The sequence below is a fragment of the Eurosta solidaginis genome, chromosome 1 (genome assembly GCF_040869045.1).
Source record: "Eurosta solidaginis isolate ZX-2024a chromosome 1, ASM4086904v1, whole genome shotgun sequence".
Classification (NCBI taxonomy): domain Eukaryota; kingdom Metazoa; phylum Arthropoda; class Insecta; order Diptera; family Tephritidae; genus Eurosta; species Eurosta solidaginis.
The window spans coordinates 56,519,079-56,538,560 of record NC_090319.1 but is presented as its reverse complement, the minus strand read 5'-3'; the positions used below and the strand labels follow the sequence as shown (position 1 = coordinate 56,538,560).

The following is a 19,482-nucleotide window of genomic DNA, read 5'->3' as shown; positions in this document are numbered from 1 at the left end:
ATCTTGTCTTTTCTGAAAATTGTTTTTTATCTTCCGTTTCTTCATTTTATTTCTGTCCTCCTTCCATTCTTTCTATCGCCGTCTCTAGCTTAATGCATAGTCTCGCACATATTCCACTTCTTTCTTACTCCCACTTCTACTCCCATTTCCAATCCTACAATTATTCCCAATCCCGATTCCAGTCTCACTACCCGAGCCATTGATGTTCAAATACAGCAAAATGACTGAAAGTAATTTAAAAAATAGCGAATCTCGTGCTGATGCCGAAAGGCTCTCTGGTGAGACCAAGTTCCTCACCGAAGGACGGGGTTAGATGACCTTGAATGTTCAACGTGGTCATATCAAATAGTTCCCGAGATGGTCGGGCTGGTACCCTAATGGTGTCCTGAACGTACTGCCTTGGATTCTATACCTTTTTATTTTACAGGAACCAAGCAGCTATCCCTACGGCACAAGGCTATAAAAATAATAAATAAATGTAAGGCGCGATAACCTCCGGAGAGATCTAAGGCCGAGCTTCTCTTCCAATTTGCGTCGTGCTCCTCTTGATTTTTCCCTACAAATTGGCCGGACGGGACCTACATGTTTTATGCCGACTCCGAACGGCATCTGCAAGGCAGATGAGTTTTCACTGAGAGCTTTTCATGGCAGAAATACAATCGGAGCGCTTGCCAGACACTGCCGAGGGGCGACCCCGCTTAGAAAAATTTTCTTCTAATTGAAAAATCTTATTTCTAAAATTTTGATGTTGCTTTGCACGGGAGTTGAACCCAGGGCATACGGTGTGATAGGCGGAGCACGTTACCATCACACCACGGCACAAGGCTAAGGGACATTATTAATCCTCTCAATTCATATCCGGTTTTCGCGGACAACGTTCGGTTCGTTAGGGCGGTACAGTCCCTATAAACATACACCTTCTCGCTAAGGAAGGGATATAAATTTAACACTTTCTTGCTGGAACTGATAGAGAGATTGCTGTCCTTCAGGTGCGAAATGAATCAATCCAGCGCTGGCAACATCAGTTGAACTGAGGTGCAGCTGAAAAGGGGACCAGCAAACTAATGCTTAAGTAGGCTTTTTGGTTGGAGCTGGTAGATCGACTTTTACCTGAAACAATTCCGTAATTATCATCGTGACTATATTCAAGCAATAAGCAGTCAGTTAGCATAACAGCGAAGGCGGGTGGAAATAATACTTGGCGTTCCCTGCCGAAGCAGCATCATTCATAAGATGACTTGAGTGAATGAGAAATGGGATATGGATGTGAGGTATGTATATACGTGGGGAATATCCTCAATGATTATTCTCATCGACGGGAAAGTAGCCGAAGAGCGCACGTAGCGCACATCCATAGATGAAGTAATGCTAACAGGGTTGGGGGTGCGGAAAAATGGAGCGAACAGTTAGGTGTTAGTGGGTAGAATTTTATAAGGGGAGGAGGTCTTACACTCGGAGAGCATTTCCGTTTCAAAGTTAACTTTCGCGTTTTAACAACAATCGGTGAGAATTCTCGGACGTAAAAGGAAAGGTAAGCTCTCTACTACATTAGGAAAACAGGTTGATGATGACTTGAAAATTTCAAGTGAAAAGGACTTTGTGCGATGAAGGGCTGATTGGCGTACTTTGCTTAGAATCCGACAAAATCGCCTACGAGGTTAAGCAACAATTAATGTTAATGATGGCTACTGACTTGAAATCACTTCGAGGGATGAAGGTATGCTTTACGTGCTTTGCTATGAGGCGACCAAAATTCGTCTAAACGACTAAGCGGCAATGAATGATCATGATTACGACTATTCAATTGCAATTTTTATATTTTGTAAGTTTTTTGTTATCATTGGTCAGTATCTATACATGAATATATTTCTAAAACGCGAGCAGTTAACTACATTAACATTTTTATACCCAGCTGCACGTCTATAAAATTGTGTTTAACTAGAAGCCTGCACTGGACTAGAGCTGAAGATTGAGAGAGAAATAGGGTCAGAGAGAGAAAAGGAGAGGGAAAAGCAAATAAAAGTTAGAGGAAAAAGGGAGTAAGAGACACAAATTTGTTTAAAGTCAAGCAGATATACTTGGACGAATAAGCCTGGAGAGGTAACCCTACAATAAAAATGTAGCACAAAATATCTAGGAGTCATCCTAGGTAGAAAGTTGTCGTGGAAGCTCCATGTGGAAGAAAGAGCGAAGAAAGCCTCCAGGGCACTATATGCATGCAAGAGGATGCTAGGATGCACGTGGGGTCTATAACCCAAACCCTCTCATTGAGATAGGTTAGGTTGAACTGGCCGGTCCATGAGGACCTCAGATAGACTGATTGAGTCCGTAGTGTTACCAGAAGTTTGTTTTAACGACCAAACTGAAAAACCCTATCAAAAACCCGGACCTATGTTATAAAATAACTCCGTCCTCTTGGCAAATACTTGAAGCTTCCTAAGACTTAAGCCGCTTGCTGCTTCTAGATCTGACAGCTGTATCACTCCTAATAGTCTTAGCCTGGAAAGTGCAGGGCATGAGCACAGAACGTGCTCGATCGTTTCCTCCTCCAACCCGCACTTCCTACATCTGCTATCACTGACCAAGCCTAGTTTAAAGGCGTGTGACGCCAGAAGGCAGCGTCCAGTCAGAATACCCGTCATGAGTCTACATTCCTCTCTTTTTAATGATAGAAGCAACTTTGTTAGTCTAAGGTTGTAAGACCTACACATAATCTTCGACACTTTACAGTCCCGCGCTTGAACCCACGTCTCTCATTGAGTATTTACGGCAATTGTAAAACCCATACTTTACTAAGGGGTCCTTGTTTGGTTGACAGCCACACAAAAAAGTACGTATGCCAAAAAACTAGAGAAGGTATGCAGATTATCAATGATTAGCATAATGGGAGCCCTAAAAACTACCCCGGCAGCAGCATTGCATGCCATTCTGGACATCCCGCCTGCAGGCCTAATGGACCAAAATATCGCGTTTTCTACTGCAACAAGGCTTAAGGCCTCGGGGCAACTTGAGTGCAGCCCGTATGGCCATAGCAGTATAGCGCCATCTAATATCGGGCAAAAGGAATATATGGCCCCTTCCCTGAGCTTCGAAAGAATTTTTGGGGCTACAATTGAGACGGAGGGTTGGCGCCAGGATGCAGAAATTACAGAACATACAATTCAAGTGTTCACAGATTTCTCCAAGTTAACGAATGGGGTCGGGTCTGGGGTTTACTGTGTCGATCCAGAAGTAAGTACATCCTAATGGCTGCCAAATTATTGCAACGTCTTCCAGGCGGAAATTATAGCCGTGAAGAAAGTAGCAGTAATTCTGAAGGAAGGCCGCTTAAGCTGCAGTCGCGTCAATATTTCTATTCATAGTCAGGCGGCGATTAAGGCAATAATCTCACACAGTACTTCATCAAGAAGTATTCTGGAATGCAAAGAAGCATTCATCTATATTGTGTTCCCGGTCATAAAGGGATGGAAGGCAACGAAAAGGCCGATGTGTTGGCACAGGATGATGCAACACTCGCTGAAACCACAATAGACGTCCCAATCCGTGTGGGAGAAATCAAAAGGAGACATGATTTGCATAAGGTCCATCAAGCAGCAAAGGCGTGGACAAAGGCGGCGTGGGGCTGCAACATTTCTAAGATCATGTGCAAAGCCCACAATATTAGACTCACAAACTGGCTCGTATCTCTGAAGAGAGAAGGTATAGGAAGAGCGAGCTGCAGGAAGAACGGTTGAGCACGTCGTGTGTTTATGTCCTGCGCTCGCCAAGTCAAGGCTCCAGCTATTAGGGGCGACAGAGTTGGCAAATCTCGAGGCAGCAATTAAGCTCGGTCCTAGAAAACTTCTAGTATGTGCCAGTAGGACCTGATTTAAGGTTCTTCCGTTCGGTCTTCAAACAAATTCTGGTAACACTATGGACACATTCAGTCTATGTGAGGTCTTTATTGATCGGCCAGTACAACCCAACCTAAGTTCTTCAAACAAAACTCATCTACAAACATATTTTTAAGAAATAGGATTGACATCGCCCACTTTTCTGTAGAAAAATTTAGTTATTTTCCAACTTTTTGATAAAAAAAAAGGCGTGAGTAGAAGTACTCGTGAAATTCGATGTGTAAACGTGCAGGTGCACATCTAAAAACTAACTTTTTTAAGTTAACAAAAGCTCGCCCAGGTGTTGAAGGTAACCAACAATAGAGGTAACTTTAGCAGAAACAAGTAGTTCCGGGTTTTTTGAGAAGAGCTTCGTCGGCTTCTTCTTGGCAATAACCCATATAGTTTTAAAATCGGTTTATTATCGATAAAGTATGACTATCGTCGGTTTGTAATTGACTTGTTCTTACCACCTTATATTATTAATAACTGTTCGATAACAAATCGATAAATTTTTGATAACGAAATCCATAACCTTTCCATAGCACGCTGATTACAAATTAGCAACTCTTGGATAACAATTCTATAAGTTTCCTAAAACAAATTGATATTCTTTCTATAATTTGTCGTTAACTTTTCGGTAGCTTTTTGATAACACTCCGATAAGAAATTAGTAACAATCCGATAACAAATCGATAGCATATTGACAACATATCGATAATTTTTCGATGATAAATCTAAAACTTTTCGATTAAAAATCGATTTAACTTCATTGAATTTGGTGCTAATTCACTTTATTTTATAATTTTTTTTTTTATTTTAGTTTTGTTTCGTTCCTATCATTTTATATTATGTTGTTTTATTTTTGTTCATTTTATGTTGTTAAATTTTTTTAATTTAATTTAATTATTTTATTTTTTTCCTTGTTTGCGCTTTTTACTTCAAACAAATCTAACCAACTAATGTATAGAGATGTTACAACCAACAAAACCCTAAAAGAAACACATTTCAACTTAAACCTGAAGACCGTAATACTTTTGCATCAGTAATAAAAATCACGCATTTGCTCATGTTTGCGCTGGCTCTTTACTTCCAATAAAATAGCAGTGTAAATATCTGTTCGAGCACTTGCATGTACAAAAATTGTGTATAAGCTCAGAAACTTCAATTTAGATTTAGGTGACATGTTTGCCTTGATTTGCTGTGTGAGTTTGTTCACATCAAGTCTACCACGTATCTTACTACCACATTATGCTCTAAAGTGTTGTGAATATGCTCACATTCTTTACTACTCCATACAGCATACCAACACCACACACTACGCATTCGCTCATACAATCTCGAATACTACATACAGTACATACATATGTATATGTACCAATTTTACACATTACGCTTGCAGTTATATTCCACATGCGTCCCCCATATAGCATACCTCTTACAAAGACTACGCTTACCCTTATGCCTACATTTACATCTTACACTTACATTTAGGATTCCCCCATACCGTGTGAAAAGATGTTTACCTACTACTGATGTTTGAGTAAACATAATATTGTGACGAATATCAGCATCACTAAGCTGTTAGTTAATAATCACGAAACAACAAAAACATGAAGCAGCCACTCTTATCTACATGTACACATTAAAGCTAGCCAAACTTATGTACAAGGCAACGAAGAGATACCTCACACACACAGATATAGTCATCAGACGAAATAGTTACTCACACATCCACACGCATATGGCTATAAACTACAAATATACACGTACATATATAGCTGGTAACCAAGCATGAGCTACAGAAGTTCTAGAAGGTGAAACGTCCACACCTTTGGAGAAATCTGCGGACGAGGCAACAGAGAGTATAAAAACAGCGCAAGCTGAGTAATAACTGATCAGTTTTGATTTAAACACGCTTTTGGTTGTGAAGTATAATTGTGAAGTACTACTCTCAAAGTAATCCAAATAAAGACCACTTTGCGATACTAAATATTGAAGTGATTTATACAACAGTTTAGCAATTCGAACGTTAGCAGAAGGTTTCAAATAAGCGGAATTTCCCTAAATTCGTTACAATATTAATACTATGAATCATATTACCGCCTTCATTTCCCCACATCCACCTTCATATGTATAAAAGTTAGACTGGGTCAATTTATTGACCGATATCGCGTCATCGAACTTTTTTTCCTGAGCCCAAATCCTATTGAAAAATCGATGGCGCGATATCGATTAACTTTCGTCCATACAAATCGACCCAGGTTAATAAACATATATGACAGATGTCATGATGTCCGAAAAAAATTGCGGATATTTGCATGGTGGCCGCCGTGGTGTGGTGGTAGCGTGCTCCGCCTACAACACCGAAGATCCTAGGTTCAAGCCCCGGGCAAAGAAATATCAAAAATTTTGAAACAAACATTTAAAATAAAAAAGTTTTTTTTAAGCGGGGTCGCCCCCCGGCATTGATTTGGCAAACACTCCGAGTGCATTTCTGGCATGAAAAGCCTCTCAGTGAAAACTTTTTCTGCCTTGGGCGTAGAAAATGTAGGTTCCGTCCGGCCAATTTGTAGGAAAAATTAAAAGGAAATCTCTTTGGAGGTTATCGCGCTTTGCATTTATTATACTCAGCTGAGCAGAGCTGACAGAATATATTAATTTTGTTCGCATAACGGTAATCCGTAACGGCATAAACTATATCAAAATGGTCTGGGCGAAAAAAGAAATTCATTTAGCCATGTCCGTCCGTCCGTCCGTCCGTAAACACGATAACTTGAGTAAATTTTGAGGTATCTTGATGAGATTTGGTATGTGGGTTTCTGTGCGCTCATCTCAGATCGCTATTTAAAATTAACGAAATCGGACGATAACCACGCCCACTCTTTCGATATCGAAAATTTCGAAAAACCGAAAAGTGCGATAATTCATTACCCAAGACGGATAAAGCGATGGAACTTGGTAGATGGGTTGACCTTAAGACGCAGAATAGCAAATTAGTAAAATTTTGGACAATGGGCGTGGCACCGCCCACTTTTAAAAGAAGGTAATTTAAAAGTTTTGCAAGCTGTAATTTGGCAGTCGTTGAAGAAATCGTGATGAAATTTGGCAGGAACATTACTCCGATTACTATATGTGCGCTAAATAAAAATTTGCAAAATCGGATGACGAACACTCTCACTTAAAAAAATTTTTTTTGAAGTCAAATTTTAACAAAAAATTGAATATCTTTATAGTATAAAAGTAAATCATGTCAACATTCAACTCCAGTAATGATATGGTGTAAAAAAATACATAAATAAAAGAAAATTTTAAAATGGGCGTGGCACCGCCCTTTTTCATTTAATTCTTCTAGAATACTTTTAATGCCATAAGTCGAATAAAAATTTACCAATCCTTGTGAAATTTGGCATAGGCATAGATTCTATGACGATAACTATTTTCTGTGAAAATGGGCGAAATCGGTTGAAGCCACACCCAGTTTTTATACACAGTCGACCGTCCGTCCTTCCGCTCGGCCGTTAACACCATAACTTGAGCAAAAATCGATATATCTTTACTAAACTTAGTTCACGTACTTACTTACTTTATGTTGGTATTAAAAATGGGCGAAATCCGACTATGACCACGCCCACTTTTTCGATATCGAAAATTTCTAAAAATGAAAAAAATTCCATAATTCTATACCAAATACGAAAAAAGGGATGAAACATGGTGATTGGATTGGTTTTTTGACGCAAAATATAACTTTACAAAAAACTTTGTAAAATGGGTGTGACACCTACCATATTAAGTAGACGGTAATGAAAAAGTTCTGCATGGCGAAATCGAAAGCCCTTGGAATCATTGCAGGAATACTGTTTGTCGTATTACATATGTATATAAATAAATTAACGGTACCCGACAGATGATGTTCTGGGTCACCCTGGTCCACATTTTGGTCGATATCTCGAAAACGCCTTCCCATATACAACTAAGGGCAACTCCCTTTTAAACCCCTCATTAATACCTTTAATTTGATACCCATATCGTACAAACACATTATAGAGTTACCTCTGGTCCACCTTTATGGGGATATCTCGAAAAGGGGTCCACCTATAGAACTAAGGCCCACTACCTTTAAAATACTCATTAACACCTTTCATTTGATACCCATATCGTACAAACACATTCTAGAGTCACCCCTGGTCCACCTTTATGCCGATATCTCGAAAAGGCCCACTCCCTTCTAAAATACTCTTAAATACCTTCGATTTGATACCCATGTCATACAAACACATTCTAGTGTTACCCTAGGTTCATTCTCCTACATGGTGATTTTCTCTTATTTTGTCTCCAAAGCCCTCAGCTGAGTATGTAATGTTCGGTTACACCCGAACTTGGCCTTCCTTACTTGTTTATGACAAAAGTGCTTGTTATTCCATAGAAGCATAATTTTATGAAAACATACACAATAGCAAATCAGCAAACTTTACTTTTTTGAATAAAAATAGACAACTGGGTGTATAATGTTCGGTTCCACCCGAACTTTAATATTCTTACTTCTTTTTCTCTCTTGCACAAAGGAATTACAACATGTCATTGCTTGCCGTGATGAAAATATAGACAATCGTTTAAGTTCCATTTCGTGTCTATCATTTCATTCTCGAATTCTTTTATGATTGGTTGGTGAATAAATATTTACTTGTTTTATAAAGCAGTGCTCTTTCGCCCTTTTGTTATTTAAAAAACACGATTTATGCCACAGCAATGAGTACAATACGTTTTCGACATTATTACCTGTCAGTCAAAGCTATACAAATATGTAATTACACATAACATATTTATGTATGCTCGTTTATGAACTTTACACATTTGCGGCCAATAGACTCACCGGAGTCAGTTACATTTGATTTACACATGCCATTCCAGTAAAGGACACCACCTCTAGACTTTTAAATGAACAGGTACTTCCGGATAATATGTTGCCGGAACAATTTGTTTGTGTAAGCAATCTAAATACCTTTAGAGTTTGGGTGGGCTCAAAACGATAATTATCTGATGGAGTAAGCAGATAACAGACAACCACGTGTTTCGCTTTTGCTACACGGAAGCAACGCTGACATACAAAAATAAACACATAGGCTAATGAACTCACTGGATTGGCTTTATTCATACATGTAATATATTTGATTGTAAGTATAAAATAAATAAATGTAAGGCGCGATAACCTCCGAAGAGATCTAAGGCCGAGCTTCTCTTCCAATTTGCGTCGTGCTCCTCTTGATTTCCCCTACAAATTGGCCGGACGGGACCTACATGATTTTATGCCGACTCCGAACGGCATCTGCAAGGCAGATGAATTTTCACTGAGAGCTTTTCATGGCAGAAATACACCCGGAGCGCTTGCCAAACACCGCCGAGGGGCGACCCCGCTTAGAAAAATTTTCTTCTAATTGAAAAACCTTATTTCTAAAATTTTTGATGTTGCTTTGCCCGGGGTTTGAACCCAGGGCATCCGGTGTGGTAGGCGGAGCACGCTACCATCACACCACGGTGGCCGCCAGTATAGGGTGTCAGAAAATTCGCGGAAGCAACTCTTAAGTTCCATTTTGGATAACAAGTAGAATTTAAAGAATACATTTATGTGATCGTCGTGGAGGCACGGCCCATACAAGTTTGAAACTAATTGAGCTAAGGCAGGTAAAGCAGGGCAGTACGAAACATAAACAAATGAGTCAAGATCTAGCATTCCGGAATTGTTGTATTTGGAATCGAATTTGAAAAAAAAAGTTTGATGACGCTATCGCTTTTGAAGTTTTCCGATTTATTACATTTCTCTCATATATCGCTACCAGTGTTCGGAGTATTTAAACCTATTACCTGAGTAGACAACTACGCCGGAGTAAAAAAAAATTTCGGGGTATATATTTTCTTCCTTTTTGAAAGCGGGCGAACAACTAACATCAAATTGATTTGGTGGCTTGGCAATCCCTTCGATTGTGTTTTTGCCATGAAATGTTTCTCAGCCTTATTAGATGCACGGCCTAAAACGTGTGGGATGACTAATTAATGCTCCCATTAGCACACCGCATTCCTGTAGGAACGATAATGGCGACCTGGTAACTGACGTACAGAGTGCGGGGACCAACCCGATACCCCGATTGCCGATGATGAATAACACGCTGCGGCATTCAACTATGGCTAATTGAGAATGGCAATATCACGGCTAAAAAATCACAAGGTGCCAAGTAATGAAGGGGTTCAAACCGCCGGGTTGTTCAAACATGGAGGCGAAGAGTTGGTATAAGATAACGAAGCAAAAAAGTGGGTCTTGCAGTAAATGTGGACAAGACGAAGTACTTGCTGCCATCGTGGCCTCTGTAGCCACGTCACTGTTGATGGGTATAAATTCGATACTGTGAAGAATTTCGTCTATTTGGGAAGCAGCATTAAAAGCAAAAATAATGTCAGTGCTTCTTTAGGAAATTGAAAAGTAAATTCCTCTCTCGACGAACAAAATTCTAGCTCTAGAAGTCACCCATCGTACCTGTCCTGATGTGTGGCTCGGAATCATGGAAGGTGTCGAGAGAAGATCAGATGGCTCTTGGAGTATTCGAGAGAAAAGTTATCCGGAAGATTTATATTCCTATCCGTGATGTCGACGGCGAGTATTGAAGGAGGTATAATGATGAGCTATATGAGCTTTTCGCAGATATGACGATAGTGCAGCTAGCTGGGTAATGTTATGCGTATGAACGAATACGCTCCGGCAGTTTGTAAATAGAGGAAAGACCTTCATTGAGTTGGGGGAGACAGGTGGAGGAAGATTTGACCTCGCTTGGTGCTCCCAATTGGCGACTGTTATCGCAAAACAGAGTTAGCTGACGTCACTGACTGAACGTACTTCATTTTAATATAAAACTTCAAGATGTGCTGAATGTTGAATTTTGGCGGGATTTACAGATCGCGTTCGAACACATTTTTTGCTTACATTAGACTCCTTCTATTCTCATTCCGTACGAAAAAAGTACAAAAAATGTGAGTAAAATGTGAACAAACATGTCTTAATGAATTCGCGTCATTTCATCTAATCGTCACTTGTAAACAATCAGCTTTTCATACGTATGCAATGAAAACTTCAACCGAAAGATATTAGGTAGTAATACTATTTAGTTTTCAACTCAACCCACATAAACCATTGAGATAAAAAATGTAGTAGGAGGTAAGAGTGGAGCATAATACTCCGATTGGAATAAAGTCTGAACACTGCGTCAGAAATGAAACATGTTGTCAAAAGCGAGACGTCACGGCGAGAAAATTTATTTCCCAGCCAACTATAATTTTTTGCTCTCTCATTTTTTAATGTGAGATCTGTTTATTGGCATTGTGAATGATGACTAAGTGTGATATCTTATCTGTCGACTGCCTGACAGGATGTTCAATATGGCTTCTTTTTAGCGTTTTGACAGCGTGTTCAATATGGCGGCGCCTATCTTCAGCGGGTGATAGAAAGAGATACAGAATGAGACAGCGATAGTCAATTACAAATCAGGTGATCCAATCATTTTGGAATTTTGACGTCTATGCAGAAGATATCACACTTAGTTATCATTCACAATGTTTATTGGTTCATGAGGAACGAAAGGTGTACAATTGTCACTCTGTGAAATGTGCTACAGTTCTTTGGAAGGCACCATAGTAACTGCTGTCATCAAGCAAATTGTCAGCGTATTTGCCATTTCTCAACCACACCACTGTTGGCAGACATAAAATCGAAATAGTACAAGACTTCCTTTATTTAGAATCCAGCAAAAAAGCACTATTGCCAACAAATGATACTTTTTTTGATTGAGCTCTCTCTCGTTAAAAAAAAATCATGCTCTACAAGTGATATGCTATACCCTTCGTACCGAAGAAATTTTAACGATGAGCTATACCAACTTTATGGAGACATCAACCTGGTCCAACGAGCTAAAACACAGCGATTATGCTGGCAGGGCCATGCGAATGAAAACAAAATGCGCTGGATCAGAAGGTTTTCTTATCGGAAGATGCGTATGGAAGCAGAGGAATAGTAGCCCCTACTTAGCTAGAAAGACCTGGTGAAGAACGATTTAAACTTCCTTAGAGTTACCAATTAACCGCGAAGAAGCTACTGAGGCGATTTTTTGGACAGCTCAAACGGCTAAGCGCGATTATTGGTTAATATGAAAAATTTTAAACAAATTCCAAGAACTTTAACCGCCGCTGCTTCGCAGGAGCATTTCTTTGTACTCCTATGCAGCATTTATCAATCGTTTCATTACTATAAACGCCATTGCGAGAACTAAATTTCTCTTAATAGGTTCCTCCCAAAAACTGTATGTACAGTGAGTCTTTCGCCGTGAAAACGAGGACAATGCAACATTGTGTGCTCAGCGTTTTCCAGTTCGGTGGGACAGTGCACTGTCATGTGGGCAGAAGGGTTCCTCCTTTATACTGCGCTTACATAAATACTCCTTGAAATCGCCGCGCCCACTCAATATATGCGTGAGGTGTTAGTTTAGTTCGCCATGCTCCCGCTCATAACATTTCGCTATATTCCAAACTAACGTGAAGGTCCAGCGTTCTTTTCTCGATTCCTTCCGCCGTTCTTGCCATTTACCTTTTGTGCGTGACCTTGCGCTTTACTCACCGTTCGATAAGCACTTGCTATTCGAATAGCAGCTACGCTTGAGCCGCTGATGTTAGACATTATTCGCATAAGTGCACCACTAATTTTAGAAAAATTATTCCCCCACCGCCCTGAAATGCTCCTTCAAAGTTAGTTTTGAGTCAAGTATACTCCTAAATATTTCAAGTAAGGTTTTGCATGTATTTGCTAATCTCCAGTATTTAGCACTAGCTCATCCAAAGTTTACTTTAATCTCGCCAAAACCACATCTTGTCTTTTTGCTAGCCATCTGCAGCACCATACTCGTCAGTCATTTCTTTACACTTGCCACGGCGTCATTACATAAGCATCGAGCAGATCCAATTTCCTGGCCACTGCTACGACGACGTTATTTGCATAGCCGAAAACTTGCGTGCCGCCGAGAAGGTCGACCTATAGCACACCGTGATATATCGCATTTAAAAATAAAAAATAAATATAAGGCGCGATAACCTCCGGAGAGGTTTTAGGCCGAACTTCTCTTCCAATTTGCGTCGTGCTTTTTATTTTTCTTACAAATTGGCGGCCATTACACCACGGGACCTACTTGTTTTATGCCGACTCCGAACGGCATCTGCAAGGCATATGAGTTTTCACTGAGAGCATTTCATGGCAGAAATACACTCAGAGTGCTTGCTGAACACTGCCGAGGGGCGACCCCGCTTAGAAAATTTTTCCTCTAATTGAAAAAGCTTGTTTCTAAAATTTTGATGTTGCTTTGCCCGGGGTGCGAATCCAGGGTTTTCGGTGTGATAGGCGAAGCACGCTACCAGCACACCACGGCGGCCGCCGGGTCGAATTTAATAGCTCTGGATACGGGACAGATCTCCGAGGGATACCGACGCCAACCTATAACTCGGCCTCTACCCCTTACTCAACCGCCTTTACCACTATCTTCACTTCGATTTCTACCTTCACCTTTACCACTATTTCTATCTGTACCTTTATCTCCACCTCTACCGTTACCTCTGCCTCCACCTTTACATCTAACTCTTCCTTTACATCTCCTTTATCTCTACTCCCACCTCTACCTCTATATCTACACCTAACTCTAACTCGTGTCTTATGTCTAAATCTACCTCTACCTCTAAACCCACTTCCGCTCCCATCTCTACCTCTACCTCTACACCCACCTCTGCCTTCATCTCTACCTCCACCTCCTCTATAAAATACATAGCCAATATATATACGCGATCTCTTATTTTAATCCCTCAATCATTCAATGGTGATATTGCACAACTTCGCAACTCATTTTCAAATCGTTCCATACATAGCTCTCACGTAGCTTCAGCTCCGTTTAGGCAGTTAATGAGCAAAGCTTGTACCGTAGACTTCCTAGCCGGATGGGGGGGGGGGGGGGGGGGGGGGGAGGGGATTAAAAGAAAGCGAGAGTTGCACATGATGGAGCAAGTAGGAAATACTTGTAACCAAGCAAGGGGCTGCCAAGTGTCGATGATCACGTGCAAGCCTTGCGCCCTTAGACTAACAAAGTTACTCTTATCATTAAAAAGAGGGGACTGTAGGCTCGTCCTCACTGGATACTGCCTTATGGCGTGACATATTTTTAGATTAAGTTTCGACGTGATAGCAGATGTAGGAAAACGATCGAGCACGTTCTGTGTTCTGACATAAAGCATCAAGGAATAAACCATTCGTCTCTTTCACAATGGTAATTATCCCCAACTTAGGAGCTATCGCGAAGCTTGTTTTTGTAAATAATTACTTTTTTGCTAGCCAGAAAAATTTATATAAAGTTTCTTATTGTGAAATGTGACCTTTTTGGCTTGCGGTGCACTATGTATTATTATAAGATTTAAATACTTTGATTTTAATTAGTTATTTTTAACTGCGCGGGCAAACGTGGATTATTAGTTGAAAAGAAATACTTTCAAATAACTAACATTTAGTTAATAATTTATTAAATATAACTTTTATTGTTTGTGTGTGTGAATATTAATGGCTGGCACAACGGTGACCAGCATTCAGATGTTGAAAGTGAACGTAATTGGAAAAGCAAAATATTTATATTGCGGAAAATGTAGTATACTTTTAGGCATGAACAGAAAATATGATCTGCAGTGAATTAGGGTGCACCTTAAAAACACTAACTAAGGAATTTGTTTAATCTCAACCTTTCGATTTCTGTCCCGACTGAACACAGTTAAGGCATATCGCGCATTGTTTAAGGTTTAGATTTCTCTATGGGAGCTTAAAAATGTTAAGTTATTCTTGTTTTAATTTAATATTTAAAATGTATAAAGTTATAGCTCCAAATATCTCACATAAATCCTGATCTCGATTGGAGACGGAACAGCCATGGGCCAAAGCTCTTTTTCCCCTATCAGAACACCCCTTAGCTATCTTCAATAGGGACCACCATTGTCAAGTGATATATTCGAAAATCGTATTTTTCAATTTGAACGCTTTATATGTGACTAGTTTGTTTGCGGATACTCAAAGTTATAATAAACTAAACAGATTTTAGATTGAGAGTGTACTAGTCTTGCCTATACCTCAAACCCGACTAAGACAGGGGTTTTTCAGCTTCTTACAATTTTTATTTAATTTATTTTATTGAAAAAATAAAAAAGCCAGCATTAATTTGTTGCAAAAAACTGTAGTATTAACAAGTAAGGAAGTCTAAGTTCGGGTGAAACCGAACATCAAAGTTCTTTCAATTCCGTCGCTGCTTTATGTTTAACGTTAGTTATGACTCTAACATACCATGCAAATAAATTCTCTCATTTACTTCAACAGTGTCATAACTCAAAAATAACAATTTTCCAGGAGAGCCATTCAAAGATTTTAACTGCCATACGATGCGCATATAAAGGCACATTTTCATTTTTATAGCACGTGGCAAATTTGTTACTGATCACAAAGATTTTTTTATACAACATAGATCATGATATTGGGTACGTTTATATGTTATTAACTCAAAAGCCGTATTTTTGAGTTATGCCACTATTGAATTTTTTTGAATATTCCTTGAAGTATGAGGATGGTTCTTACGGCGAAACTTAAAAACTTTCCTGAAAAAGTGTAAAAACAAAACTTTTCTATATTTCCATACAAAAGATTCGTTATAGCACTTAAAAGTCTGTTTGAGCTTTAATGCGAAGTTTCTTTCCGGGAAGTGGACTAGGGACCGATCTATTCAAACAAACTATATTCATTATATGATTTGCCTCAAATTTGTGATTTAAGCACTCTTTTGCCTAGATTAGTATTTACGATACTTTTTTTCCGGGAAGTGGACCAGGGACTGATTGGGACTGGGACTGGGAATAAGGGATGGAGAAGAAGACGAACTAGGGAGAAGAGAAAAGGGGAAGGAGAAAGAGACCGAGAAAGAGATAGGGTTAGACGAAGATAGAGATAGATGGAACGGAAAAGAAGTGACGGAAAAGATGGAGATAGAGAAAGAAACGAAGAGAAAGAGAAATACAGAGAGAGGAGTGAATACAACGGCAAGGAAAAGGGGATAGGGAGAGTAAGAGGTAAAAACGTCTTAACAGTTATGCAGATAGATACAGGGAAGGAGAAAGTGTATGACAAATAGATAGGGTTAGACGAAAATAGAAAGATAGGGATAGATGGAGCTGGAAAAAGTGAGAGAAAAGATTGAGAGGGAGAAAGAGATGCCGAGAAAGCGAAAGACAGAGGGAAAGGGGAGGGGGAGAGTAAGAGGTAAAAACGTATTAACAGTTATGCAGATAGACCAAAGTTAGGGCACAACTACGTCTGCCGGGTCTGCTAGTTGCGAATATACTTAAAAGACTTAATGAATTCCAACTACTGGTTCATCTTGAAAATGGGTTCAACTGAGTCGTGCCTAAGCCACACAACACTAACATAAATTCATTTTTCACGAACCTTGATCATGAATCACAGTTCAAAATAAAAACTAAATTAAATTAGCTGACTGCAGAGTAACTGTTTCAATTTGTGTTTCTTCAAATATAGTTGTCTATTCATTATTTATGTTTTGCTTTATTGGTATATTCATTATCCCAAATGGGAACAAAAAAAGCGGCAAAATTTTTGTGCTTGAATGTCTAACGAGGAGCAACCGTTAGATTTTACAACATGCGCTTCTACTAAAAAAACAGAAGCGGCTTACTTCTGTTTTCTCAATGCGTGGAGCTGTGTATGTGCGTACTCACCAACAAGGCGAAGCAGTTAAAATTAATGACATGAGAGCGCTAACTGAATTGCAGTAGAAGAGAAATTATGAAAATATGTACATATGTGTGATGCAATATTTATATTTAATACAGTATGCTAATGCAATGTTTCACTCCCTAGTTTTTAGTCTATTGTCAATTTATATTGTTTCTTTTTCTTTGTTTATCACTCTCACCTTACTTTTTCGCTCTAATTTTTATACCTTTCATGAAAATGAAATGGTATATTAATTTCGTCACGAAACCGAAAATTGTAAGTCCTTAAAGGAAAATAGATAGACCCACCATTAAGTATACCGAAATAATCAGGTTGAAGAGCTGAGTTGATTTAGCCATGTCCGTCTGTCCGTCTGTCTGTTTGTATGCAAACTAGTCCCTCAATTTTTGAGATATCTTGATAAAATTTGGTGAGCAGGTGTATTTGGGTGTCCGATTAGACATTTGTCGGAACCGACCGGATCGGACCACTATAGCATATATCCTCCATACAACCGATTTTTCAGAAAAAGAGGATTTTTGTAATATCTTACCCAATTTAACAGATTGAAGCTTCAAACTTCACCATATACTTTCGTATATTGCACATATTGTTGCCTGAAAAAATTTATGAGATCGGTCGTATATATAGTATATATCCCCCACAACCGATTGTTCAGATAAGGAACTTTTCGTAATTACTGCCCTATTTTAAGAGCTAGAGGCTTCAAATTTCAGCGAATGCTTACGTATATAGCATATATTGTTGTCTGAAAAAATCATAAAGATCGGTGGTATATATAGTATATATATGGTGGTATATATAGTATATATATATAGTATATATATATATATTTTCGCAAATTTTAGCCCCATTTTAACAGCTAGAAGCTTCAAATTTCACCGAATATTTACTTATATAGCATATATTGTTGTCTGAAAAAATCATAGAGATCGGATGTATATATAGTATATATCTCATACAACCGATTGTTCAGATAAGAAACTTTTCGCAATTTCTACCCCATTTTAACAGCTATAAGCTTCAAATTTCACCGATTGGTTACGTATATAGCATATATTGTTGTCTGAAAAAATCATAGAGATCGGTTGTATATATAGTATATATCTCATACAACCGATTGTTCAGATAAGAAACTTTTCGCAATTTCTACCCCATTTTAACAGCTAGAAGCTTCAAATTTCACCAACTGCTTACGTGTATAGCATATATTGATGTCTGAAAAAATCATTGAGATCGGTGGTATACATAGTATATATCTCATACAACCGATTGTTCAGATAAGAAACTTTGCGCAATTTCTGCCCCGTTTTAACAGTTAGAAGCTTCAAATTTCACAAAATGCTTTCGTATATAGCATATATTGTTGTCTGAAAAAATCATAGAGATCGGTGGTATATATATTATATACTTCATATAAACTGTCATATTGACCCCTTTTTTACGGCTAGAAGCTTCAAGATTCATCAAATTTCATCAAATAGTTACGTTTACGTCATATATCTTTGGAATACGTGATTCGTAGAATAGTTTTTACATGCAGACCACAAAAAACGTGAAGCTTTGCATCCTCACACGAAGTACCTACCTGTTTTTATACCTTTCATGAAAATGAAATGGTATATTAATTTCGTCACGAAACCGAAAATTGTAAGTCCTTAAAGGAAAATAGATAGACCCAACATTAAGTGTACCGAAATAATCAGGTTGAAGAGCTGAGTTGATTTAGCCATGTCCGTCTGTCCGTCTGTCCGTCTGTCTGTTTGTATGCAAACTAGTCCCTCAATTTTTGAGATATCTTGATAAAATTTGGTGAGCAGGTGTATTTGGGTGTCCGATTAGACATTTGTCGGAACCGACCGGATCGGACCACTATAGCATATATCCTCCATACAACCGATTTTTCAGAAAAAGAGGATTTTTGTAATATCTTACCCAATTTAACAGATTGAAGCTTCAAACTTCACCATATACTTTCGTATATTGCACATATTGTTGCCTGAAAAAATTTATGAGATCGGTCGTATATATAGTATATATCCCCCACAACCGATTGTTCAGATAAGGAACTTTTCGTAATTACTGCCCTATTTTAAGAGCTAGAGGCTTCAAATTTCAGCGAATGCTTACGTATATAGCATATATTGTTGTCTGAAAAAATCATAAAGATCGGTGGTATATATAGTATATATGGTGGTATATATAGTATATATATATAGTATATATATATATATTTTCGCAAATTTTAGCCCCATTTTAACAGCTAGAAGCTTCAAATTTCACCGAATATTTACTTATATAGCATATATTGTTGTCTGAAAAAATCATAGAGATCGGATGTATATATAGTATATATCTCATACAACCGATTGTTCAGATAAGAAACTTTTCGCAATTTCTACCCCATTTTAACAGCTATAAGCTTCAAATTTCACCGATTGGTTACGTATATAGCATATATTGTTGTCTGAAAAAATCATAGAGATCGGTTGTATATATAGTATATATCTCATACAACCGATTGTTCAGATAAGAAACTTTTCGCAATTTCTACCCCATTTTAGCAGCTAGAAGCTTCAAATTTCACCAACTGCTTACGTGTATAGCATATATTGATGTCTGAAAAAATCATTGAGATCGGTGGTATACATAGTATATATCTCATACAACCGATTGTTCAGATAAGAAACTTTGCGCAATTTCTGCCCCGTTTTAACAGTTAGAAGCTTCAAATTTCACAAAATGCTTTCG

The 19,482-nt window shown here is 38.6% G+C and overlaps 1 protein-coding gene across 9 annotated transcripts in view; it reads right to left on the bottom strand.

The window, feature by feature from the left end:
* Positions 1–19,482, bottom strand: part of LOC137253794 (uncharacterized) — a 179,450-nt gene that overhangs the window by 52,120 nt on the left and 107,848 nt on the right. The window lies entirely within an intron of this gene.